The following is a 12,571-nucleotide window of genomic DNA, read 5'->3' as shown; positions in this document are numbered from 1 at the left end:
ACATGTGGTAGAGCTGGCCCTTTCTTGGAGCGAGAAGACTAGAAGCCTGCCCACGGTGGGCCCCAGAGAGGCTGACCTGGGCCTGGGGGTGAGCGGGAATGGGACTGAGACCAGGGGAGAGGGAACAAGGTTGGCCTCCATAGCCCATCTCTAATGGCATGGGGGCCACCTAGGCCTTAAAAGAGGATCTCAGGGGCTGGCCCCGTGGCCGAGTGGTTAAGTTCGCGCGCTCTGCTGCAGGCGGCCCAGTGTTTCGTTAGTTCGAATCCTGGGCGCGGACATGGCACTGCTCATCAGACCACGCTGAGGCAGCGTCCCACATGCCACAACTAGAAGAACCCACAACGAAGAATACACAACTATGTACCGGGGGGCTTTGGGGAGACAAAGGAAAAATAAATTAAAAAAAATAATAATAAAAATAAAAAAAAATAATAAAAAAGAGGATCTCAGAGACTGCTCCAAGACTGATCCTGACCCCCTTGAGTTTGTGAGGGTGAGCAGGGGCCCTACACTCTGTGAGTTGCAGGTGCCACTTCTGTGAAATGAGCATGGCAGCTCCTGACCCTGAGCTGGTGGACCTGACCCCTCCCTGTGAGCTGTGGAGAGTTGGGCTCCTTCCAGCCACCAAGCAGTGCTGAGTCCTGCTCCAAGCCTGGACTGGGCTGTGTCACCACTCTGTCTCTGAGATAGAATCAGATTATCCCTGGGATTCTCAGTCTCACGGTTCCCAAAGCTGAAGTGGCCAACTGGAGCCTGTGACCCTGTCCCTGTCCAGGCTGGGACCTGGATGCCCTTCCAGGTGAAGGATACTCAGGGGCTCTGAAGACACCATCCCACCTGGCCAAGGCCTAGAAGCCTTAGTCCCAACTCAGGAGCCACATGGAGAGCTACTGGTAGGCCAGACATGAGCTGATGTGCCTCATGCTGGGTCTGAAAACTGAGAATCTGGGGGATAGACAGTCTGGACACCTGAGTTCAAGGGTCAGCTTAACCCCAAATCTCCTAAATATGTTTTGGATGAAACCAAGAGGGCCTGTTTGTACTGGAAGGGGTGGATTGTATCAAGACTCCCGTCCAATCCCTGATCTTCCCTCTTCCCAAACAGAAAAGGAAGGGGTTTACTCAAGGTCACACAGCACTTGGCTCCTGACTATCAGTACAGTGCTCTCAGTCCCCATTGCTTCCAAGGGTGTGTGATCATTTAAGGGCAGTGTGGCTCTTCATGTAGCTCCTAAACCTAGGGATTTTGGCTCAGAAGGCCCTTTGGGCCAAGTTCATGGGCTAATGTCAGCCACATTAGCCCAACCATAGCCACTGGATGTGTGGAGAGATCTGGGTCCCATCTGAAGCTGGGAGGAGAGCAGGGTTTCCCCTTGCAGAATGAGTGAGCACCTCGTCTTTTGAGGAAACCCCACAAAGGACCTTTGGGCATCTTTGGCCTTATAACCAGAAATCAAATGTATCAGAGCTTCAAATCCTGAGACCCCTCTCCTTCCAAAGACACTGCACCCCCAACCATCCTGCAGGAGAATGGTCAGGAAAGGTCAATTTTACAGTTCACAGAGTGGGAGAGGCAAGGGGAGCCTATCTCAGCCTCACTGGGAGCCCTGAACTAAGCTGGCCTCCACATGGCCCCAGCCATGGCTGAAGGGAGATGAGATGGCTCAGAGCATCCCTGCCCCGTGGTAGGCAGGCCTGGGTGAGTGGCCCCTTTCCAGGGGCTGGGGTGTCTCCCAGAGACTACCTCTCAAAACAGGGAATGCCACCTTATTGCCCCTGCTGTAGTGGGTCTGTAGCCCTTTCTGAGGCATGCGTCTTGTGGGGTGGAGAGGCCAGATATCCTGCCCTACTGCGCCCAGGGAGCAGATTGTTGGGGCTTGGAGCCCCCAGAAAGATCCCTGTGCTACAGATGACAACACTGAGGCTGAGCAGGGCAGGGCTGGGGCTCAAGCCCAGGTCTCTTCTCTGGCTCGCAGCCATTGGCTCATCATTAACAGCAGACCCCTACTCTGCCTTGCTTTCCAGAACAGTCCTGTCTGCCCGAAGAGGGAGCCAAGTCCCTCTGCCATACCTAGAAGTCTGTGTGAGGCAGAGCTACGTGGGTGAGCAGAGAAAACCTGGAGCTGGAGCTGCTTGAGCCTTGCTTGCCCTTGGACCCTGCAGCTGAGTGAAGTATCTGGCAGTCCCCCCAGCTTTCCTCCTCCTCCTCCACTTCCTTGCCATCATTTCCTGAGCTCCTGTGGGACACTGGGCCCCAAGCAGCTGCTTTGCATTTATTTGAATCCTTATGTAACCCTGCAGACTGGGTTTTTAATCTTCTCCACGATGAGGAAACCAAGGCTCAGCAGAGTGCAGTCATGGGTCAGGTTGCACAGCTGGACTGGAAGGGAGAGTGAGGCTGCCATTGGTGCCCATTTGACTGTCAGAGACACTGAGGTCAGCATAGCTAGGTTCTGGGCTGCCCCCTGCAGAGCTCAGTGCAGAGGTCCACCTGGGCCTATGGATCCTGGGAGCAGGAGTTGCCATGGCTGTCCCCAGAGGGCTTTCTAGAAGCCCAGTAGCTACCCTAATGAGCCCTTCTCTTGAGGTGTGTGCAGCATAAGCCCAGGACCTCAGTCTCCCAAGCCCAACTATGTGCCAGGCTCTGGGGAGACGACACCAGCCAGAAGGGCCTGTAAAACATGGTGCTTGAATGGTGCACCCTGAACCAAGTGCTTCTGGGTTTATTTTACTCAACTCTCATGACATCCTATGAGGCAGATGCTGTGAACCCTTCCATTTTACAGATGAGGAAACTGAAACTGAGAAAAGCTAAGGAACTTGCTCATATGCTGGATGAACTGGGATTCCAGTGCAGGCTGAGTGACCCAGGGCCTGATCTTCACACAAGGCTTGAAGAGGGTAAGGCACAGGACAAGGATATAGCAGGCAGTAGGGACAGTCTGGGCAAAAGCCCAGAGGCCTGAGGCAGATGGGCAGGGATGTGTAGGGGCAAGGTGGTAATGGTGGTGGGTGCCCTTGGATGAGCTCCGATTGCATTTCTGGGTACCAGGAACATAATACAAGGGTTCTGAGGTGAGTTACAGGGTCAGGTAGGCATTGAGAATGTTCTCTCTAGCTGCCAGGAGGAGGGAGCTGGGACAGGACGCTGTATCTGGGCCAGAGTCTGGAGGCATCTAGGGGCTATAGCAGTGGCATGTAGCATCAGGCATTCTGGAACAGAACTGACTCACAACCATTGCTGAGGGCTCAGATGTAGGGTGGGGGAGGGGGGTGGCCAGGACCACGATGGGGCCCAGGGCTCTAACTGGGACCTGGGGGTCCTGGGGCTACCCTAAGCTGGGGACTGGAATGCCAGGGACAGTCAGTGAGCTTAAGAGTGTGGAATGCCCTCGGGACATCCCAGAAGCAGTGTCAGGGGTAATGGACAGGGTCATCTGAAGATCCAAAAGCAACCATGTGGGGACCTTGCCCAGAGGCAGCCCTTGAGGTGGAGTTGGTCAGTCCTTCCCAAGCCTGAGTGCTGTCAACAGCAGTAACTGGGCATCTCTGTGTGTAGGCAACTGCGAGGTGCCACACACACTTTGTCATAAATCCTTCTGTCTGGACATCAGGAACACCTTCCTTGCCCCGGTAGATAGATGAAGAGACTAAGGCTTAACCTGCCCAACATCACACAACCAGGAAGTGGCCATGCTAGAGTTTGAACCCAGTCCTCTGACATCCCAGCTGGAAGGGGAGTGAGCAGGCTGCAGAGGCTGACTGCAGCCCAAGGCCTCAACTCCCAAAGGGGCCCCCAATCCCCTGGTGGGGTGCCCCCAGGACTGACGTGGGCATCCAGGGCAAAGGGGAAAGGGGTAAGTCAAACAGAAAGCACCAGACGTGGAGGGAGCTTCCTCCCCTCCCAGCTGCCCCTGAGTGCCAATCTTTCACACTCCACAGCGGAGGAGCTGGGCAAAGAGCCCTGGGGGGTGGGGGTGGGGTTGGAGGGCAGTGAAAGTGGCTGCTACTGAAAGGAGACTGATGTACTCCGGATGTGGGGTGGGACTGAGAGACACCCAGACTCTGGTTCTCAGCTGACAGGTACGTGAGGAAAGTGAGTTCCATCTTAGCATAAGGGGATATGAAACCTGCTGTGTCAGGGGGATCATTTCAGGTCCCCAGGCCTGGGAGGTTCCGGAAGGAGGCACTGGGTGGATGTGCCTAAACCCTTATTGAAGGTATTCCACAGCTGAAGAGCTGACCATAGCTCCCACTCTGCCTGCACGGAAGTCCACTGTCTCTTCCTCACTCTGCCCAGCCCCCTAGAGCTGTGGAGTTCATCCTTTCAAACCAAGTTTCATGTGGAACTCAAATATGTGTTTAAAAAAATGTAAAAGAAGCATCTTAAACATACACATATTTTGTGAGTTCACATTCTCAACACTTTCTTAGTATTAAGTCCATCTAGGCAAACAACGACGAGCACAAATGTTTGAACTGGGGGCCAGGATGGGGGTTGCTGTCTTATGTCAGCCTCAGCATCCAGTTTCTTTCAGTGTTTGATTTTGGTGGCACAGGGCCAAGTGACCCCTGGTTCTCACAGATAAGTGGTTGCAGATGGTGGCAGTTTCTTTCCTTCACAGGGACAGCAGGAGAAGCCTTATATCAAGCTCAGCACAAACTCGGTTCTCTGGACATGTGGGGAGGATTCTAATGTGTCATAATTTGGTATTATGCCCATTTAAGTCTGCATGTGGTTTTTTAATTAGGCTTTGTTCAGTTGTTAAAAATATGAAAGAAAGAAAAAGAGGAAAGAAAGGAGGAAGGGAAGGAAACAGAAAGGAAGGGAGAGAGAAGGAACTCACATGGGTTATCTGGGGAGGCCCTCCCTTGGGTTCTTGGTATAGGCAGCCTCTGCCTCTCCCAGGAAGCCCGCCCTGACTACGCAGCCTGGAGGCCCCCAGTGTCTCCACTCACCCATCTGTCCTAGCAAGTGATCTGAGCCACATGCTCCTGAAAAGTCTTGGGAGTCCATGGCCCCCTCCTGGCTCTGGTGTGGACCTTTCAGGCACTCAAACTTTGGTTCTGGGGCAGGCAAGAAGCCCCCAAGCAGGGGTCACGGACAAGGGGCTTCCTCCAGGTCTAAGGTAATGCCTCCTAGGGTGGGAGTACTGGGGAACCCAGTGCTCCTGAAAGCCTGGTGTTTCGGTAGTTCTGGGTACCTTCATTTCTGGGAACTTGCTATGCTTTGGAAAGAGAGAAATGAGAAGCAAAACCCTGGGGCCCCAGCACCCCTGCCCCTCCCCTTTTCTATCTTCCTTCCGCTGAGTCACAGCCAAGAGCCCAGCACTCAGCCTCCTCTTGGGGCCACCCCAGTGGGGTCGAATTCAGGGTCATGTGAGGACACAGCATCTGGGATAAGTCCTCTTTTCTTGCCAACATCCTCTGTGAAGGCCCCAGTTGCTGAGGGCTGAGGCTACCTCCCAAGCCTGGGGAAGGGTTGACTGAGGTCCTTATCTGTCCTGTCTCCCCTGCCATCTCCAGATCCATTGTTCATCCACAAGCATTGAGCACCAACTGTAAGCCAGGCCTAGAAAGGTGGGGTGATTCAGGTGAGGTTCCGTCCTTGAGGAACTCGTAGACTTGAATATAGACTTCTGACAGGCCCCTAATGAGTGGCTGGATCCTTAGGCTTGCTCTGGTCAATAATGGGGAGCCATGGGAGGCTTTAGGCTCTGGGAAAGCCAGGCCACATCGTAACACACACATCACAGAGACTGCACACCCCTACACAGGTACCTACATGTACATGCATGTTCACAGGTGTGGGACTTGAGCACTTGGGTCCATGTCCATGATCACAGGTGTCTGGACAGGGTCTCCCTTGGAAGGGGGAGCTCTAGGCTCTGGAAACCAGGTCAGGACTGCATATGTGGGAGTGTCACCCTGTCTTAGAGGCCAAACTACTGCCTCTGAGTCAGGGGAGACCATGGGAGCTTGAACACTGCCCTCATTCAATGGAAAAGAAAGCTGAAGTGCAGAGGGTCCATGACTTGACCAGGGTCTCATAGCAAGTTGGGAGAGATCTAGGAGGTGAATGAGCCAGACCTGGGCACCTTGTCCACATCCCTGACCTTTCTGGCCTGGCACTTGGGGCTTGACACCCCCTGCTGACCACGCTACATCAAACTCTGGGAGATGAGGCTGGTGATTCTCCTAGCAAACCCACCTGCGGACCAACCACAGGGTCCCCCCAAGCTTTACTGACCATTCCTGATATTTCCCTCACACACCTTTGCTTGGCCTGTCTTAGCTGCCTGGAATGACACCCCCATCTCAATCAATCGCTCTCTCTCATTCTTCGAATACAATCCAGACTTCCAAATTCTGCTTAAATGTTTCCTCCACCTTCTCTGACCCCCTGGAACTTTCCCCTGTCTCTAGCCTCCCCTCGGCCTTTGTCCCCCTCACTCCCACCCACTGTTCACCCACCTACTAAATGTAAAATTAACCCATAGAGCCCTAGGCTGGGGGTGGAGGGCCCTTGGTGGCTGGGACAGCAGGAGCCACACCCAGGCCAGGCAAGTCCTTCAGACTTTGCTAGGCACTGGTGTGGGCCCTGGACGTGGGGGAGGAAATAGCGCCTCTGCCAGGTGTCACCACCTGCCCCAACTCTGCTAGCAGACAAGGCCTGGAGCACTGCCCTCCAGGCAAGGTTGACCCTGAGGAGTTTACCACTCCAGGTTGTGGTTATTCCTCTGCACCATGAGCATGCCTCAGCTGTGTGCTGGGCCCGTGCCTGTGTTTGGCAGAGCAAGGGTTGGGGCCAAATTGTCGAGAACCCTCAGGTTTGTTGAGTGTTGCCCTTTCACTAGAACACCCCAGACGGGGTTCTCTGCTCATTTGCAGAGCTCTTCCCTTCCACTGGGTCTCAGGAAGGAGGCAGAGAAGCTGCCTTTGCCCCATAAGGCTCTGAGCTCCATCATTACCTGGCTGTCCCCTTGCTCCCCCACCCCTGATTGGGAGCCTGAGAACCCTGTCCCAGGCTACAGCTGAAGGCTTTGCTGTGTCTCAGGGAATGGACACAGCTGATCCCCTCTCTGGAATACCAGCTTATGTGCAGCCCCTAGTACAGGGGCCAGTTCAGGGAAGGACATCAGGACCTTGCCTGCACACCTGGCTCCAGGCCCTGTAGAAGGTTTGGTGGGTTATCGGGGGCGGGAGGGTAAAACTCATAGCCAAGAGGAAGATGGCTCTTGGTTCCCCACGCCTCATTTCCTGCTCCCCAGGCTACACCAGGCCCAGGCCCCTAGTGAAAAGTGAGCTTTGCTGCTTATCTCTTCTCAGATGTTATACAATATTTGTTGTTATTTATCGTACAGAGAGATGACCTCACTGGTTCTTGCTGGTGCATGGGAAAGCTGTTAATTTATGTTGGTTTGTCCTATAACTGGCCACTTTCTTGGTTTCTCTTGGAGTTGTTCGTTCCTTCTCTTAGATTTTCTACATTGATGTTTTACCCCTGAAAATAATGACAAATTTGTCTTTTCCTTTTTAATTTTTGTAGCTCTTATTTGTGTTCCTTGTCTTATAGCTTTGCTAAGATCTTCGATATAATATTGAAAAATAGTAGTGGCTAGAGCATTTGTATCTTGTTTCTCATGTATGCAGGGATGCCTCTGGTGCCTTCTAATAGTACACTTGCTATTGATTTTGGACAGGTAGGCTTTCTCTAGTTCAAGATGGCTCAGTCTAGTCCTATTTGACTCAGTTTTGTTTGTTTACTTTAGAAGCTTATTTATTTGCATCATTCATGCAACAAACCTTCAGTGAATATCTGCTGACTGTCAGTCTACCCTTGGTACTAGAGCATGAAGGAAAAATTGACACAGACACTGCCCGTAAGGAGCTCATGGCCTAGTAGAGGATAGAGGTAAGTAAAAAGGCCCTTATTCTTGGGCCATGCGGCATGCATTTGATCACTGTCTGCTCAGCATTGTGCCAGGCACTGGAGATGGGCAGTGTTCAGATAAGGCCCTGCTCACATGGAGCCCACAGTCTGATGGGGTCACATCCCCTCGCACTCAAGTTTCCATATAGCAGTTACAGTGCTCAGCCCGAGGCTTTCTCTGCTGCAGAGACCAGCTTGGTAAGTGACCAAAGTGCCAGGAGCTCACCCTGTGGAGCAGCCCTAAGCCAGTGAAGGGTGGGAGTTGGTGGATACACACCCGAGCTTCTTCATCCCTTCTTCCTCCCTTGGGTGGGACAATCCTGAGGTGTGTTCTATACTATCTCTCAACTGAGGACTGAGCCTCAGGTGCCCACAGAGGGAACCCAGCCCTTAACACACCTGCTTTGGCTTCCTTCCCTTTCCTGTCTCACTTCCCCTCTCCTCTATGTCAGGAACTGGGAAAGCTCCGAGATTTTACCCAACTTGCAAGCTAACAAGTTGGCCTGCCATATTCCCAAGGATGCTGGCAGAAGACACCAGACTCCTGGTTCAGAAATAAACATCAGTTTTTTACCCACAGTAATAGCAGTAGACAGAGGATCAGCTTTTTCCTGTACCACTTTCCTGAACTCCAGTTCCCACAGGATGACCCAGTAAGGGCCAGATGATGCCTGTACATGCAGTGGGTTGCATTACAGGAGGAGAATCCTGAGTTCAGGGAACCCAAATCTTTCATAATAAGGCTTCAAGCAAACCTGCCCAACCTTTGCCCTAGATGGAGATATGATCTTTATTACACTGGACAATAAACAAATCTGCCTTTTTCCCCGGAGGGAGACGCTATCTCTCTCTTCTAAGGCTGCTCACTATAATAATCACCCTTGAAAGGATTTGAAACAAGGTTAGTCAGTGCTTCTACTGGCAAGTGTACAGAAATGGGAAAGACCCATGGGGAATTGTGTCCCAACACCCTACTGGTACTTCTTGGCATCACCTCTCAAATAAGCTATTTGGATCCTTGTACCAGAGCCTGCTTCTGGGGGAAATCCCCCAAGATGGGGCGCTGACGCTAAGTGGGCATTAGTGGATTTCTGATGTGACTCTCCTCTTTTCAGACCTGTCCTGCAAAGAATGCCGGGGAGCCACATGAAGGAAGGAGAGCTTTTCTCACCCAGAATCGATACTGTTGTGACTCCCAGGGAGGTGGTCCAAAGGATTCTTTGGGTTTCATTTTTCAGGTTTAAATTTAGTCCATCTAGAATTTATGGTGGTAACTTGTGTGTGGTGGATATTGGAGTTATTTTTTTCTGAATTGGTCTAATATCGTTTATTGGAAATTGTGCCTGGCCTGTCACCACTCTCTTCTAATCTGCCTGAGATCTGTTATTTAGAACATATGACAGACACACAAAAGATGAGTTCACAATAAGTGGACTAAAGAACACATGGGCGTCACCATCATTGGAGATTTGACACTCAGCGCTGGCACAGCGTGAGACAAACCTGTGAGAACACCCACTCCTGACGACACCATCTAAGCCTCGGGAGATGCAGGGAGGTTGTGAACCTGCCCCAAAGTTCACAGAGGATTTGAATGTGAATTGGGAAGGTTTATTTCTATAAAAATATTTAACAGTTAATAAAAATTTCAAGAAGTTAAATAAAATTTTAGTTAAAAAAAATTTTTTTTTTAGAGATTGGCACCTGAGCTAACAACTGTTGCCAATCTTTTTTTTGTTTGTTTTTCTCCCCAAATCCCCCCAGTACATAGTTGTAGGTCCTTCCGGTTGTGGCATATGGGACGCCATCTCAGCATGGCCCCATGAGCAGTGCCATGTCCGCGCCCAGGATCTGAACTGGTGAAACCCTGGGCCACCGAAGGAGAGCGTGTGAACTTAACCACTAGGCCACAGGGCCGGCCCCTAGTTTTAAATATTTTTGACTTAAATTTTGATATTAGTTAATTAGAACTTTGTGTTTTGCCTTTTAATTTTACTAATTTTGATTATTTAAAAAGTAACTTTGGAATATATTTTAAATAATTTTAGCTTTTTTATATTTTAAATTTAATTTAATTTATATTTTGTGCTCTTTGGACATAATATTTTATTTTAATCTTTTAAATCATTACTGCTAATAAAATAGCAAATATGTGAAAATCTTAACTATAACAACATAATCAATAGTTTTACTGGAATGAAAGCAAGAACAGTAAATGTTACAGAATTAGCATATAATACCTTATGAATTAGGTGTGTCTTTATTTTCTTACTCACCTAACATCACTGAACACCTGGAAATGAGCAATAATCATTAAATTCAATCATCTTTGATAACTGACTTTCTGATATTTTTATATGACTTTCAGACATAAAAACCACGTATTTACAGATTTTTTATTGTTACGAAAGTTTATTTGCTGAGTAGGAGGATAAAACCTTTAATTAGCAGTTTGTAACTTGATTTATGACTTTTAAATATTTAGACTCTGTAATATGGGCCTCCATTTGTCCTCTTGCCCAGAGCACTGCAAACGTTAGGGCCTGTGCCTTCGTGGGAAAAGCAGATGTGGCCACGGGTACTTCTTGTTGCAATAAGGGCCAGAGAAAGAGTGCTTCTGAAGGTCATGTCTACATGGCCTCATGGTCAAGGGGGAGCTGGAGGGGTTGGGTGGACTAGGGAGGAGACTCCAAGGAGAAAGAAAAATCACCAAATCTATACATTTACTCCTTACCATAATTCCGTCACCCTACTTTACAGAGGGGGGCTCAGAGAGGATTTGTGACTGGCTCAAGTCACACCGGTTGCCTGGCTCTGGAGCCACCTACAGCAGGGCACCAGTATCCCCTGAAAACCAGGTCGATGCTACCCAGCAGCTCTTCCCACTCAGGCTGGGGACCCTAGGCCCAGTTCTCCCGTGGAAGTTTCTTTCCAGTTGAGGCCAGCCTGACTGGTGTGCAGGTGCCAGGGCCTCTAAGTGGTGGAGAATGTAGCATTCCCACCCACTGCCAGCTGCCTCAGGTGGCCTCAGAGAACCAGTGCTCCAAAGTGCAAGCACAGGGGTGAACTATCCCCCTAGGCTGTCCCATCATCCTCCTACAGGGGTCAAAGGACCTCTCTGTCACACCTCTGCCTCACGTGACACAGGCACTGAGTCTCAGCCCTTCTCACTCCCTGGACTGGCCCCTGGAGGATGGTTTGGGGCCCCCTTCTCTGTGACATGTTGTGGGGAGGGGTGGGTAGCAGGCTTGGAACTGTGCTAGAGGGAGCCAAGGTGTGACCTGACGGCCTGAAGGGAGAGACAAGTCCCTGCCCATACCTCTGTCCAGGCTTGGCCAGGGAGGGTTCTCCATGCTTCTGAAAGCAAACAGGTCCTGAGTGGTTAAAAGGCTTGCCCAAGGCCACCCTGCCAGAGAGGGAGGCCCTTACTTCCCCTCTGTGCTGACTCTGAACTGCTTCTCAGCCCAACTTCAAGGCCCCTGCTCTGAGGGTGCTGACCCTGGGACCCTGGGACAGGAACACTCATGGCCATTCTCTCAAAATGTGGCTGGGCCCCAGCCCAGTCCCAGACCTGGGTCACACCCCCTACGACCTTCCTGGGGGCCCTGCAGCTTCTCCTCTTCATTCTCTGGGTAGGAAACTGGAGCTCCAGCAGGCCACATGTATGCTCAAGGCTGCACAGCTGGGCACTGGTGCTGGGACTACTCTAGGTAGCCTGATGCTGAAGCTGGGGCCTGTACTCGGCTGCGGGACAGGGATCTGAGGGAAAGGCCTTGTAGGAAAAGACTGGCCTGAAGGAGCCACAGGAGTCCTGGCCAGAGGCTGCCGATCCATCAGCAAGGGGGACTCAGTGAGCAGGGCCCGGCACTGCTGACCCAACCATGCTCTCCCTCTTACACTCCTTTAGCCCTTCACACCCCTGGCTGCTCACAGGCCTGGGCAATACACTCACACCTAACATCCCACTTTCACCTGTGTACCCACGCCCACACACTGCCCCTCCCCCAAGCACACATGCTCCCTTTTTTCCCCTACTGTTTCTGGTTGTCCACACTGTGCCTATCCCTGGACTGAATGCTGAGTATCGCTGAGATCATGCTAGACCTGAGCCTGTCCTGGCAGAACGCTTAGAGGGGCCTAGCAGACTCAGTGCTGAAGATGGGGGAGTCTAAAGAGGTGCCTGCAGTCAGGGAGGGCTTCCTGGAGGCAAGGACCCAAGCTGAGGCCTCAGCATTCCTTCCCCCTCACCTAGGTCACTGCCTGTCCTCTGAGCTTCTCTCCCTGGTGTGGCCAGCGAGTTCCAGGAAGCGTCCCCTCACCCTGCAGTGCTGGTTCCAAGAACTGCAGCTCCTGGCAGTGCTTGCTCAGGATCCTTTCCTAGAACATAGGCCTCGCCCCGCCCAGGCTGCTGGGGTCTCATTGGGCAGCTGATGGAGGTAGTGGAGGAGGGGGTACCCTGGGACAGGCCTCTGTAGGGACCAGACACTGAGAGGTGGGCCCAGGCTGTTAGCCTGGAGAGGGTGGTCACACTAGCGTGAGGGACAAGGGATCAGTGTATGTGAAAGAGCTTTGACTACCAGTCAGTGATGGGGGGCAGGCCCAGCGGGTTCAGCTCAGAGCCTCCCTGCGACACGA

The sequence above is a fragment of the Equus asinus genome, chromosome 21 (assembly GCF_041296235.1).
Source record: "Equus asinus isolate D_3611 breed Donkey chromosome 21, EquAss-T2T_v2, whole genome shotgun sequence".
Lineage (NCBI taxonomy): Eukaryota > Metazoa > Chordata > Mammalia > Perissodactyla > Equidae > Equus > Equus asinus.
The sequence above is the reverse complement of the archived record's forward strand: the minus strand, read 5'-3'. Positions refer to the sequence as shown.